Source organism: Arctopsyche grandis, chromosome 8 (assembly GCF_051622035.1).
Source record: "Arctopsyche grandis isolate Sample6627 chromosome 8, ASM5162203v2, whole genome shotgun sequence".
Taxonomy (NCBI): domain Eukaryota; kingdom Metazoa; phylum Arthropoda; class Insecta; order Trichoptera; family Hydropsychidae; genus Arctopsyche; species Arctopsyche grandis.
In genome coordinates, this window is record NC_135362.1 from 5,757,203 (window position 1) to 5,770,146 (window position 12,944).

Genomic DNA, 12,944 nt, shown 5'->3' on the forward strand with positions numbered 1-12,944 from the left:
CCCGGTTAAGAACCACTGCGCTAGAGGAAACATTGCTAGCAAACGGTATATATGGGAGTTTTTTTAATTGATCTGTTATTATGTTTGGATTATATTCGCACGTTTTGTTGGCAGTGTTTGAATTGTGACGTACATACATATGTCAAATCGAAACGACTATTATAGTACGGCGAGCATTATTGCACACAGAACAGCACTATTATATACGTATATATAATATGATATTACAAAGCCTATTGAAAGAATATAACGGTTCGGTGATTACATCTCATATGTGAATCGCTATCAGGATAACCGCCGCTATGAAAATCGCTCGCGCGGATCTCCTGTCGCACGAAAATTTCCCAAATAAAAAAAAACTGCCCAAATATTGCTCAAAACTGCCCAAATCTCGTAAATTGACCAAACCGAGCAAAATGGCAAAGTATGAAAACGATCGGATAAGAGCCCAAATTTTTTTTGACTAGTGATCGTAAGTGAAAGTAAGAAGAGGTTAGTAAAAAAGCATTTGCTGAGCAATATTTGGACAGTTTTCTTTTATTTGACAATTTTCCTGTGCGACGAATTTTCGATTTTCATAGTCGCGGTTATCCTGGTAGCGATTCACATTTGGGATGTATCCCCTTTACCGTTTCAACAAAACTATTTGGAGATTTGAATCAACGATGACGCGCCCATCAAAATCACAATATTTACACCACAAAAATAAAGTAAAAAAAGCATACGGGCGAGAATTCGCGAACGCTTCAAAATCGTATTTTCACATAAATCAAAAACAAGCCGGGATTGTTGAAAAAAATGTACAAAAATGGCAGTATAATAATCAGCGATTGCAAATGATCTAATAGGCTAATAAAAAGCTCGCAAAAAGGGTGTAATAAATATTTTTAAAACGAGTCTGTCAGTGCGTTCGTGAATCCACCTGGAACGTACCGGGAGGGAAATTAGCGGGGATTCGGGAGCACGCTCACCTACAGCGAGGAGGGACGGGAGGGGTGGGAGGCGGGGAGAAGTGCGTTCGCATTGTTTCTGGCAGTGCCGCCAGCTGTCACTCTGTCAGTCGCGAACGGGCGTTCGAAGTGGCCGGTCGTGTGTCGGGTTTTCGCGTTCGTTCTTTGTGAGGAGCAGGGCGGCCGCTCCCGCTCTCGGACTCGCACTCTCCGAGCCCCACCTCACCTCACCCCCCTCTCGGCCCCCACAAATCACCACGATGAGGTAATCATTGAAATCCGCCACTCTCTCGTTTCATCTGCGTCATGATCTTTCCCATGGACTCCATCGCCATGTGCCTAATGTCGTCGTCATCGATTCGCCAATTGCATACTTTTTATTACAATTTTCTATGTCATTTCGGTTTTATTCACTACTCATTGCACCAGTAGGTGTGTGCTTTCATATATATATACATTTCTATTTAATGCCGAAATTTGTTCGGTACTTTGTTATGTAAATGGCGAAGGGATCGTGGGCTCATCTCGTTGGATTCTTATAAGGAATTACATGTCAACCCTTAATTTGTATGTTTTATTCATAATTTCGACGAAATATGTACGCTTCAGGAGGGTTTGTTGACAGTTCTGTTTTGCCTCATTAGCAATTCGCGGCACTGACTCAAGTTTCATTGGGAAATTTGTATGATTCGTTCTCAAATTATGCTTTCTCGTTTGTTAGTTGGAATTTGTTGACAGTTGAATTTTGCATCATTTACATTTCGTGACGAGTAATATTTGTTTCAAAGTAAGTTTCGTTCATTGTAACGAACGTGGCACGCTACGGTTCATTACATTTCCTCGGAATTTGGGATAGTTTCGTTTTCATTATTGATCCAAACCTGAAGTTTCGACTTTGGGTGGAATTTTTTTTGAATATTTTCATACTTTAAAGTCTTGTTAGATTTAATCGATGATTGCGACAAAATTTTTCAACGTTCTTTAAGCCTTGAAAAAAAGTTGCACCACCAAAACATTATATCTCTTTCTACTTTTTTCCGATCTTGATACATATAATCTTTAGACTGCTATTGAATACCAATGCTGAAATCGATACATAGCATTTGATGTGTTTTTTTTTCTATTTTTGTTTTATCTACATACATATTCCTTTTAATATTATATAATACTAGTGTTGTACCCCATGAATATCATCGTATTAAGTTATTAAATAATAAAAAAATTAAAAGAGTGTCTGTGTACTGTGTAAAAGGGTACTGTGTTTGATCCGCATGCGGTCGAATTTTTTTCAAATACATTTCATATATTTTTTCCAATTACCTTTTATATAAATATATTTAATTTATTATTTATATTTAATTGTTTAATATGAAAAAATATGGCAAAAACTACCTACCTACCTACATATAAACAATATAAACACCAATAGAAAAAATAATAAATTAATTAATTGAATAAACTTTCAATAGATGGCGGTAAACGCTCAGAGACTTACTGCTCTAGTGGAAACATTGGTAGCAAACAGTATATTTAGAAGTTTTTTCTTTTGTTATTGTATTCGTACTGGGCATGTTGAAAGCGCTAGCGACAATAGCCTCGATCGTGCTTCATGTATCAATTCCTTTACAAAACCATGTGTTGGAATATCAACGGGCACAACACTAGTCAATAATAATTAGTAATTGCCAATGCTTTTTTCATTCAGTCTTATTATTGATCTTGAATGTTATATGAACATGGTACATACATAATTATTTTTTGCTTCGCAATGTGTTTTTTTTTTGTATGGTGTAAAAAATCTGCTTATGCTCATATAATATTTATTCACTTTGCAAATCGCAAAGAAGATACAAAATGACATTTAACGGTTATTAAATAATCAAAAATTGCATGTGTATACATATGTACCATACATCAGCTGAAAAAAAGGTCAAATCAATTACAAACGCAATACATACATAATTCCATATAAAACATCATTTGTAGGTACAGTGTAATTGTCATTGACGGAAATGCACCAATTAATGTTTGACCTACATTGAAGTTATAAAATTTTTTGTTTTACACAATTATTCAGTACTTCTCATACTATTTTTTTCCACATCAATCACAACACATCTCAGCTCATCTTACGATTAATTCTCAATATTTGGATCAAATAAACATGTAATACTCATTAATGCGTTATCAGTCACAATGTAGTACTGTTGTATAATGATTTATGCCCTCTTATCTAATTTCATTCAGTCAATTGTGAACAGATTTTTCGATAGCATCCGCAGATACGTAGCTCACATCATCTATGATTGATGCTTCGAAATTTCGGTTCAGGGTCGACTTTAAACCAAGATTCTAATTCCGTGTTTACTCGTCTGTCGTGATTTTTGGTATAATAATTTAAAATAAAAGTTGACAATCTCTTTTACAGGTCGTGTAATTCGATGCGACCTTTCTTGGGTACGTGTTAATTATTTACTCTGACCGTAATTATTCAAGATCACAATGCCCTTAGCCTCGAATTCTTGCTTATGTTATTATGATCAGTTTGCTGTATTCATTGAGAGGAAGATTAGTTGATTGAAATAGTGTGTTGTTGTCAATTTGTGCCATTTTTATTCTTCAAAGTTGACTATTGATCTATTATGCACCGGTAGTGCTACCCGGCTTCGCTCGTCTCCACTTTTGACAATATCTTCCGTTTTAGCACAGCTATAATAAAAGTAACTTGAAATGGAAATGCAGTCTAGTAGTGAGAATACCGTCGAACCATGAAATAAATCTTCATTTGTTCTTTTATTAAATTTATTTGAATCGAAAAAAAATAATATTATTCAACGACCGATCAATCACAAACGTCTTTGACCAATCCAGCCAATCAGAAACGACTTTGACGACAGCCAATCAGAAATGACTTTGATGACAGCCAATCAGAATCGAATTACAGACGCCGTTTCGGTTTTATATAAAAGATTATCGAATTCTCTACCGTGTTCTTTTTTTGCTCGTTTTTGTCATTATGGTGAAATTTTACCTATAGAGTTTAGCCAGCAGTATGGCTCGGTGGCTGCGTTTATGTGTAGCACCAAGAGATTACTGGGTTCGATCCCGTGCTAATCTTTAATACTGCTGGTTAGATTTGGATATTGGTGACTCCAAGTCGATCGTTTCTTATCAGAGTTTACCAATTTATCTGATCTTCATTGTTGAAACGGTTCCTCAAATTGGCAAAAATCATCCTGCTTTAATTTCATTTAAAATGTCTGAATTTGATTTGTGTACAATATGTAAAATTTATATACATAGATGTCTCAATGGATTAATTAATTAATTATTGATTTCGTGTTCTTTGGCCTCTCGAAATACAGTGATTTATGTAATAAAAATGCTGCAATGTTTGTAATTAATTGTCTAGAAAGGCGCATTGGGGTCTGCCTGTCAGGTCTTCCTGGTATATAAATAAAATAAAATATATCATCATCATCAGTTACAGCCATTCGCCATCTACTTCTGGATGAAGGCCTCTCCAATACGCTTCCATTCGCTTCTGTTTTGGGCAACTCTGATTCGAGCATTTCTTTCGTCTGTTCTTTTAATTACGTGACCTGCGTCCAATTGCAATCTTCAACTACCCTTATCATACTTATTAACCACATATTCAGTTTTCTGTCTCTTCTTGTTATGCCGAACATACAGCGTTCCACAATACTTTGAATGCATTGGAATTTTTGCAGCAATCTGGCGTTCAATGCCCAAGTTTCACATCCATACTTAATGACTAGGGAGTGCATTACCGGTTTACAGATTTACCGGTAAATTGGCAAAATTTCACCATCGGGAATTACTGAATATTATTTCATATATTATCATTGCATTAAAATAGATGCAAATGGCGTTTTGTGGATTAGGTTAATTTTCAGTATTAAATGTCCAAAATGACTAAAATCTTGAGCGGGAATTCTTTTTATTTTGTACAGTGCTAATATTGAGATTTATATTATTTGAGATATATTATATATTATATGAGAGTATTTGTAACTAGTGTTTTTACCCGGCTTCACTCGGTATTTATAATACAAACCGCGTAAACATGACCAATCAAATAGTAAACATTTTATTAAATTTATTTGAATATTCATTTGTTTTATTTACGGCTCAATCTAACCTAACATTTTTTGGAAAAGTAACCACATACCTACAGTTATCTAATCCAAGCATTTTTTTTTTCATTCACCGGTAAGCCAGTAATGGAAGAAGTTATTTATCGTTTACCGGTAAATTAAGTTTGACGGCAAATTGTAACCCCTAGTGATAACCTGCTCGCTAGCATATATTCATACATTAAGTAAATTTTTTAAAATCTTTATATGCTAAATTTATGTTTTTTGCATTTGCTCGTGAGATTACAAATTAATCACCAGATTAAATTTGGAATTATGTGTACAGATTATTTAAATCTATTTATTAAAATTCTCATATGTTTATCACAAGCAGTTGTAAAACCATTTATTTTACATTTTGTTATTGTTTGCGCAATGTTTTAGCATACATGCATACATTTTATTTAATAATATTCTAATACATTTGTTTGAACGAAGGAAAAAACGCGTGCAAAGTGCAAATTTTCGTTTCTGACGAATTTTTCGATAATATTTTTTAAATCAAGGCTGTTGTATTTTATTTTCCTTATCTTTTGTCGGCTAGCTATCGTTTTTATCGTTTGACGACAATTATTATTTGATTATTAGGTAGTACATAATTAATTTACATAATTACATTCATACTCTCAAAACAAATATATTTTGATTCTGACTCGTTCAGAAAGTCTTATTTTAATATTATAGCTGTTCTTTTGAATTCATTCTGACTGCTTTTTTTTCAGTATTTTTATTTGAGATAAGGAATGAATTTAAACACCTACGTGTCTGAAAATCCGAAAATAGTATGCAAATCAGTTGCGTAACTAGGACGCTTCACAGCTGTCTCCTTTTTTGCAAAAAAAGTATTTTTTCTCTTGTAATTTGAAGTTGATGTTCATTTTTAAACTTTTAATGGCCTTCATGTCTTTCAAAAAAAATTATTTATTTGCTTATTTCAAAGATTTAAATTTAATACCTTTAAAAATTGGGCTCCGTCACAAAACCGCGCGGGACAAAATCGCGAAAACCAAAAGAGCGCGGCGAAAAAATCGCCCAACGCATATATGTACAAACAAATATAAACAAGAAGATAACATAAATATAATGTCTAAGAAAAATCCCATAGAACACAGTAATGATAAGATAAAATAAGAGTCGTTTTATTAATTTTGAAAGTTGTTTTTGAATTTATTTACACTTTATTGAAACTTGAATACCAAGAATAAAAATATAAAATATAATTATTATTCCTAAATTAAAAATAACATGGCAGGATCAGCACAAATTAAAAAGTACACTTTCAAAATAAATAAACGATTATTATTTTATCATTACCGTGTTCTATCGGATATTTTTTTATACATTAGACCTGTTTTAAATATTTATATTACTTGTTTCTGCATTTATATGTTTATATATGCGTTGCGCGATTTTGTCGTCGGGCTATTTTGGTTTGCGCGGTTTCGGCCAAGCGATTTTATCAGACACCGAAAAATTGATAGATGTATCTGGTTAGTGTTCATACTGAAAATATATGTCAAATGTAAAAAAATTATCTACGGTGCATTTAAAAATAAAATAAATGGTTATTAATACATATGTATACATAGGTGCCGAGAGAAAATTCGGACCCTGGGAAATATTTTAATAAGTGACAAAAAAAGGGAGTGAGGGAGTGAAAAAGTTGTGCTTCTAATAAGTACATATATGTATATACATAAGTACTAGAGCGTTTATGGCGAATTTTGTCGACGAATTCGTCACCGCTCGGTAGACAGGAATCTGCAGGCTTCCCTTACATTGTTTATCACTTCAGACCGCGCCCTTAAAATTAGCCAGGCCTCTGGAATTCGTACCGTCTCCCGCTCATCCCCTTGGCCTTGCATATATTATATGTACATTCATGTTATATTTGCTCAAAATAATTAAAACATTAATTTTCATACATACATATGAATGTGTGTAATTTGATCGCATCGTGCGTGTTTTGCTCGCTAATAGGAAATTCGATACGCGTAACTTGGCATAAACTTGGTGGGATTGTAAATTAGGGTAATCAATCTGGATCCTGGGCAAGTCTTCTCAAGTGAAAGGTGAAGGAATTTATCACCAAACTGACGTTCGAAGTTGCTGCCATGATTGATTCCGTCTACAGTTTTCCCCTAGGAGATTTTTCACCCTCGAATTTTCCACGTTTTTCACGTCACATATTTCGCCCTCATGACGATACGGCTAACTAAAGTATGATTCACATTTTCAAAATGCCCACTCTTTTCTTGTTAGAATTTATGCTTTTACTAAATACAATTATTTTGATAGATATGATAGTATTTAGTAAAAGTATAACAGAGCGATTCATACTGGTTAAGCAATTGTTTACAAATAGACAGGTCATTGCCTCAAATGCCGGTCGAAATCGAAATTTATTGGAATTCATTCGATGATTACGAGTACATCTATTGCTGCTAGCAACATTTGGATGTTTATTTATTCCAGAATGACTATATCTTGTTAGAGTTTGCCAATTTATCCAACTTAATTGTTGTGTTGTGATCCAGGGGTTCCAAACAACCGCCCGAAAGAAAAAGCCGGTTGGCCGGCCTCACCGGTTTCAGAAAATTAAGATTTTTTTTAGGTTTAAAGTTTTTATATCGAAAAAAAAAATGTAAATATATATTATGCAAAAAAATAGTTTTTTATAAATTAAATTGAGTTATAAACATTATGAACTTTCATAAGATCATTATTATATATTATTATTACAAATGTTACAAATAATACAATTTGTATTATATATCACAGTCGTAAAATGGCAGATCCTAAATACGTACAAATAATTAAATGATTCAAATAAGCTACTATCAAGAATATATTATAAAAAAAAATAAAGTGTTAAAAACTTTACTATACCTCTCAGATTGTGGAATCGTGAATAGATATAAAGAACTCTGCTGAGATACGCATCTGTTTTAGCTTAAAAATTCAAAAGCTTGTCAAACCGTTGCAAATTTCGGAAACAAATTCATTAGAAACGGTATATCACAAACATTTTAAAATCATAATAAAAAGTAGGTATGTGGCCTCAAAATTTAAAGGGCTTCCAATTCCTTTGAAGAAAAATCAATTATATTCCGGAAATTTCAATACATTTTGCCATAAAGCATTTGAGTTTACGACTACTTTTTGTTGTTGTCAAGTACAAGGTTTTGCGATAGTAATGTTTTCTATACTTGAACTTGTGTAAGTCATTGAAACTACTTTCAATGATATTTTATTAGTTTATGACCTGGTCACCTTTTTTATGGCCAAGTGGTGTACCTTTTTTATGTTGTTCAAAGAAATAAACGCCTATTACCTAAGAGAGTTTAGATATACACCTTTATTTTGAACTTTCATAGAAATTTGAAATTTAATTGTTAGTTTTGAGGAAAAAAACATTAATTAAAGAAAACCGGTTGATCGAGCCAAAAATCCGGTTTTCGGTTATTTGGAAAATGGTCAATTTTTCGGTTTCGGTTTAAACCGGCTTTGAAGACCTATGTACATAGTTGTGATCCAATAAAATCTGCTTCCCTCTTGCAAATTTGGCTAGGTCGAATTTGCTGATTGTTGCAAGCCATGCATATGATTGCGGTTTGTAATTAATATCTGCATATCTACATTGTATTATGTGTTTGGATTTTTGATTTAGGGTGACCTGTCATGGCATTACGTTGAACTTGGCATTATAAACTTATCAGTTTTTGGAATACGACGCTTCAATTGTGATATTGGACTGTCAAAATTCGTTACACATATAATATGTAATATTATTATATTTCACACAACGTGTGCGGTTAGTAATACGTCATTTTTTTTTATTATTTGATGCGTCAAATTTGTGCCAGATTTAATACATCACAAAAAATGTACTGTTACTCAATCTTATGAGCTTGACGTGGGTCTACTTTGTATACAAATTCGTTGCTTATAATTTGATAATGGTTTGTTGTGTACATAAGTAGTTACACCAATCATGAGTGTGTTTATTGAATTTGTTGTTTAGTTATTACCTTATCCAAGACTGGCTCAGAGTGCCAGGTCCTATTGAAATCCTATTTTTTCAATTTTTCCATGCATTACGGAATTGTTCCCAAGGCCAACACATATGGCCAACTTTGTACATACATATGCTGTAGATATATAATATTATTATAAATGAGGGTAGATGGCCAATTTGGTCGTAACCGTTTCTACAATGTACAATCTAACGATTGACTTGTGGCTATATATTTATATGCCTGGCCAGCAACACTGGACCAGGGATCGAACCCGTTATCCCTCAGTTGTTAGCATTATACGCAAACCATTGAGCTGGTTTTGAGTCAACGTTTTTTTTATTTTACATTTTACCTTCTGCTCCGTTTATTCTACTCAGATTGCGATATCCACATATTTAGCTGCCTTCTTTAGAATATTATTTTTTCATTGCCTTGAGGATTTATCGAATCTATATTTTGTGACTGTGGGAAGATGTACATAGATAAGGGTGCATCTTCATTGCACTTTTTATTATTTATTTATAGGACTACAGGAGTATTTAGAGTATTTGAGTGATTGGTCCATAGCCAGCAGCATAGATCAGTGGTTAGTGTGTGATACTTTCAACTGAGTGGTCACAGGTTCAATTCCTGGCCCGGTGCTGTTGGCCAGAATTCGGATATGTAACTCCTGATCTATCGTTCCCTGTCAGAGTTTGCCAATTTATCTGATTTCACCAAAACGGTTCCAACGAATTAGCAACCTTGTCCTATTTCTTGTGAAATTCGAGTTTTAAGCATCTCGACTTTGCTGATTTATAAAATGCAAATATATTTGTGATTTATTATTTATCGATGTTTATACATATATGGCCAGGAAGATGCATTGGCGTTTAGTTGATAGGCCTTCCTGGTATATATGTACATACATTTGGGTGGGCAAAAAATTAAGGATTGAAGAAACTAATATTTATCCACTTTATTGAAGTCTATTCAGACTAGTACACTGTCTGTTCCAAATTGATACTGTTAATAACTGAATTTCAAGAATCAATGTACATATTTAGATACGTATGCAAAGCACAAGGTTTAGAAAGCTTAATTACATAAAAGCTATATTTCCTCGACATTTCCGAAAAGTACATATTGTTTCTGCTGTTTTGTATTTTATTGAATATATGTATAAACATGTACAAACTTCTGATGCTTCATATTAAATGTATGACCTACTCCACATTGACTCGCATAATAAGTTTGACTTCATTATTTGCTAAATGGTACTCGGTAATATTCTTAAAGCAGGATAACAATGCATAACAAATGAAGCTTTAATATCTTGATCTTGAGCAAGTCTTTTGAAGTGAAAGGAGAATGAATTTATATGTAGCTGAAATGGTGCTAGAAGCTGTTGAGCTTATCTAACCAAGATTTGTTTCACCATCAGTTAACCAGTTTGGTGATGACTCTCTTGGGACAGTAAAAATATGAGCAGCTCAAACTTTTGAGATGCTGTACTGTTATCGATAGATGTTTGTACAATATGTAAAGTGTGTAAGCATTTTACCAACTGAAATTGAAAGTACACGTTGGATATCAATCTATAAACATTGTAATACTCGATACATATATACATTGACATTAGATAAAAATGAACAATCGTAGAAAGCATATTTGATACACTCTACAAGACAAACATATTTAGAATTATCGATGACATACACTCGATACCACGTGGACTCCTCTGATAAGCATCGAACATTCGTCAACAGCTGGTTGAAGAGATAGCCATCGCGACTTTTTTTTGTATGGACCAGAGATCTTTATCTTGGGCATATGATAATCTTGCAGCAGATAAGGTGTACATTTTTTAATAGTTTAACAATAGATTACTACCGGGTTTAATGTTCGTCGATGACGAAAACCGAAAAGGATCTGACGCGCGAAGCATTCGATCTGGATCTGAATTTCGTATTCTGTTTATCTCCATATCTTTTGGAATTTCGCGTCTTAAAATTTTCGATAGTCTAATTTACTATCAATTTGTATTTTTAAATTATCAGGTTACGTTTCGGTCATGGTTGTGAAAAAGTATTCAGTCACAAACAGATAATGCCGAACGATGTATGCACGCTGTGAAATCGACCGGGTCGAGTCGGTCAAAATGTATGTGTGGATGCAAATGTGGTATTGTAATGTATTTCGGATCAATGTAAAGTGGAGAATTCCGAGTTTGTGGGAAATAATGTTTATAGGAATGCCGGGGCTGTTCGGACTACTGCATGTCTGAACACTCGGCTACCTGCCTTTAAAACGAGGTGCACATGGACTGGTAAAAATAAGCAGAAATGCAGCGGAAAGCCATCGACGATCTTCGATCTGTAATGATATCAATGAAACAGCTGTACATTACGTCGAGCACTGTTTGTATTAGGGATTGCAATTTACCGTCAAATTTCATAAACTGATACACGGTAAATAATTTTTCCTACTTTCGGTATACCGGTATTTACCGGTAATTGAAAAAATTTTTTTCGTGGATTAGGTAACTATGTGGCTACTTTTCCTAAAAATGTTAACCTAGATTCAATAAGGTCATACAATTTTATTTTTATTTTTAACCTATCATATTTATTTATTTAAAGTTTGAAAGTTTCGATCATAATTGAAAAAACCGTTTGATCGCATTTATTGTGATTTGGTTGGTCTGTGAATTTATCAAGTTGAAATAACCACATTTAATTCTGAAAATAAACAAATACCAGACAACCTAATCCACAATACGCCATTTGCATCGATTTTTAATTTAATATTATATTTTGCAATAAAATGCCTATGTATGTACTAAATTATCGATAAAATAGGTTCCGGTAAAATTACAGGTATTTACCGATGTTGAAATTTTGTTGATTTACCGGTATACCGGTATTGTATTCCCTACTTTGTAATGTGCCTTTTATATAAAAAATAATGTTTTATATAATATGTTAAGATAACATTTTTAAATTTATATTCATATGAACTAACGACTTCAAACTCTATTCGAAAAAATGTAATGTAATGACTTTTTTTTAATAATATGAAAAAATAGACATTTATTTAGACGAATTAGTCTTCGATTAGTTGTTCAATTAAATTACCGTTACGTAGTATTTAAATTTAAAGACTACAGGCTGTATTTGAAATATCATCGGGCGCATTATTAGAAAAAAGTCTTAAAATTTATATTGAACAAATAACTTAAAATTGAAATTGAAAAATATTTTACTAATTTATACAAATGAACGAAAAGAGCATATACTATTAATTTAAAACCGAATTATACATAAATGATTATTTCAAAGGTAACGCGTTCGAGTTATCAGTAGAAGGCTCACGGGTTCGAAACCCACCCAGGGCGAAAAAGTTTTCTTAAGTTTTTTTTTAATATCCTATGTTATATACATGATATATCTAATAGATCTACTAAAAAAAATCAAAAGAAGAATTGGACTATATGTATGTATGTGTACAATTATGCTTTTAGTTGAAAAACTCCGTGTATATATTGTAATTTGTCATCGTTTTGAGTGCTCTAATTAATCTTAATTACTTTCAACAAATTCATATGACATTTTTAGGATCGTTGCAATTGTGACGTGTTCGCAATTTGTTAATTTTTAAAATATTTCCACACCACTAGGGAAATCATACGTGAAATGAAAAAAATTCTGACATTTGCAAATGTGGAATTTTCATTTATTTCCCGCCAGCAATAAGAGTTATCTGTGAAATGTAGTGGGACTTGCATATTTCAGAACTTTATATTCTAGATAAGTTCACCATTACGTTTTGTATAAATT

General features: G+C 33.0%; 1 protein-coding gene across 1 annotated transcript in view; it reads left to right on the forward strand.

Moving 5' to 3' along the window:
- Positions 1–1,057: 1,057 nt before the first annotated feature.
- Atet (ABC transporter expressed in trachea) overlaps positions 1,058–12,944 on the forward strand; it is a 64,786-nt gene continuing 52,899 nt past the window's right edge. Inside the window, exon 1 of the mRNA XM_077437153.1 lies at positions 1,058–1,215. The gene's annotated coding sequence lies outside the window, so the exon portion shown is untranslated. The remainder of the gene's footprint in view (positions 1,216–12,944) is intronic.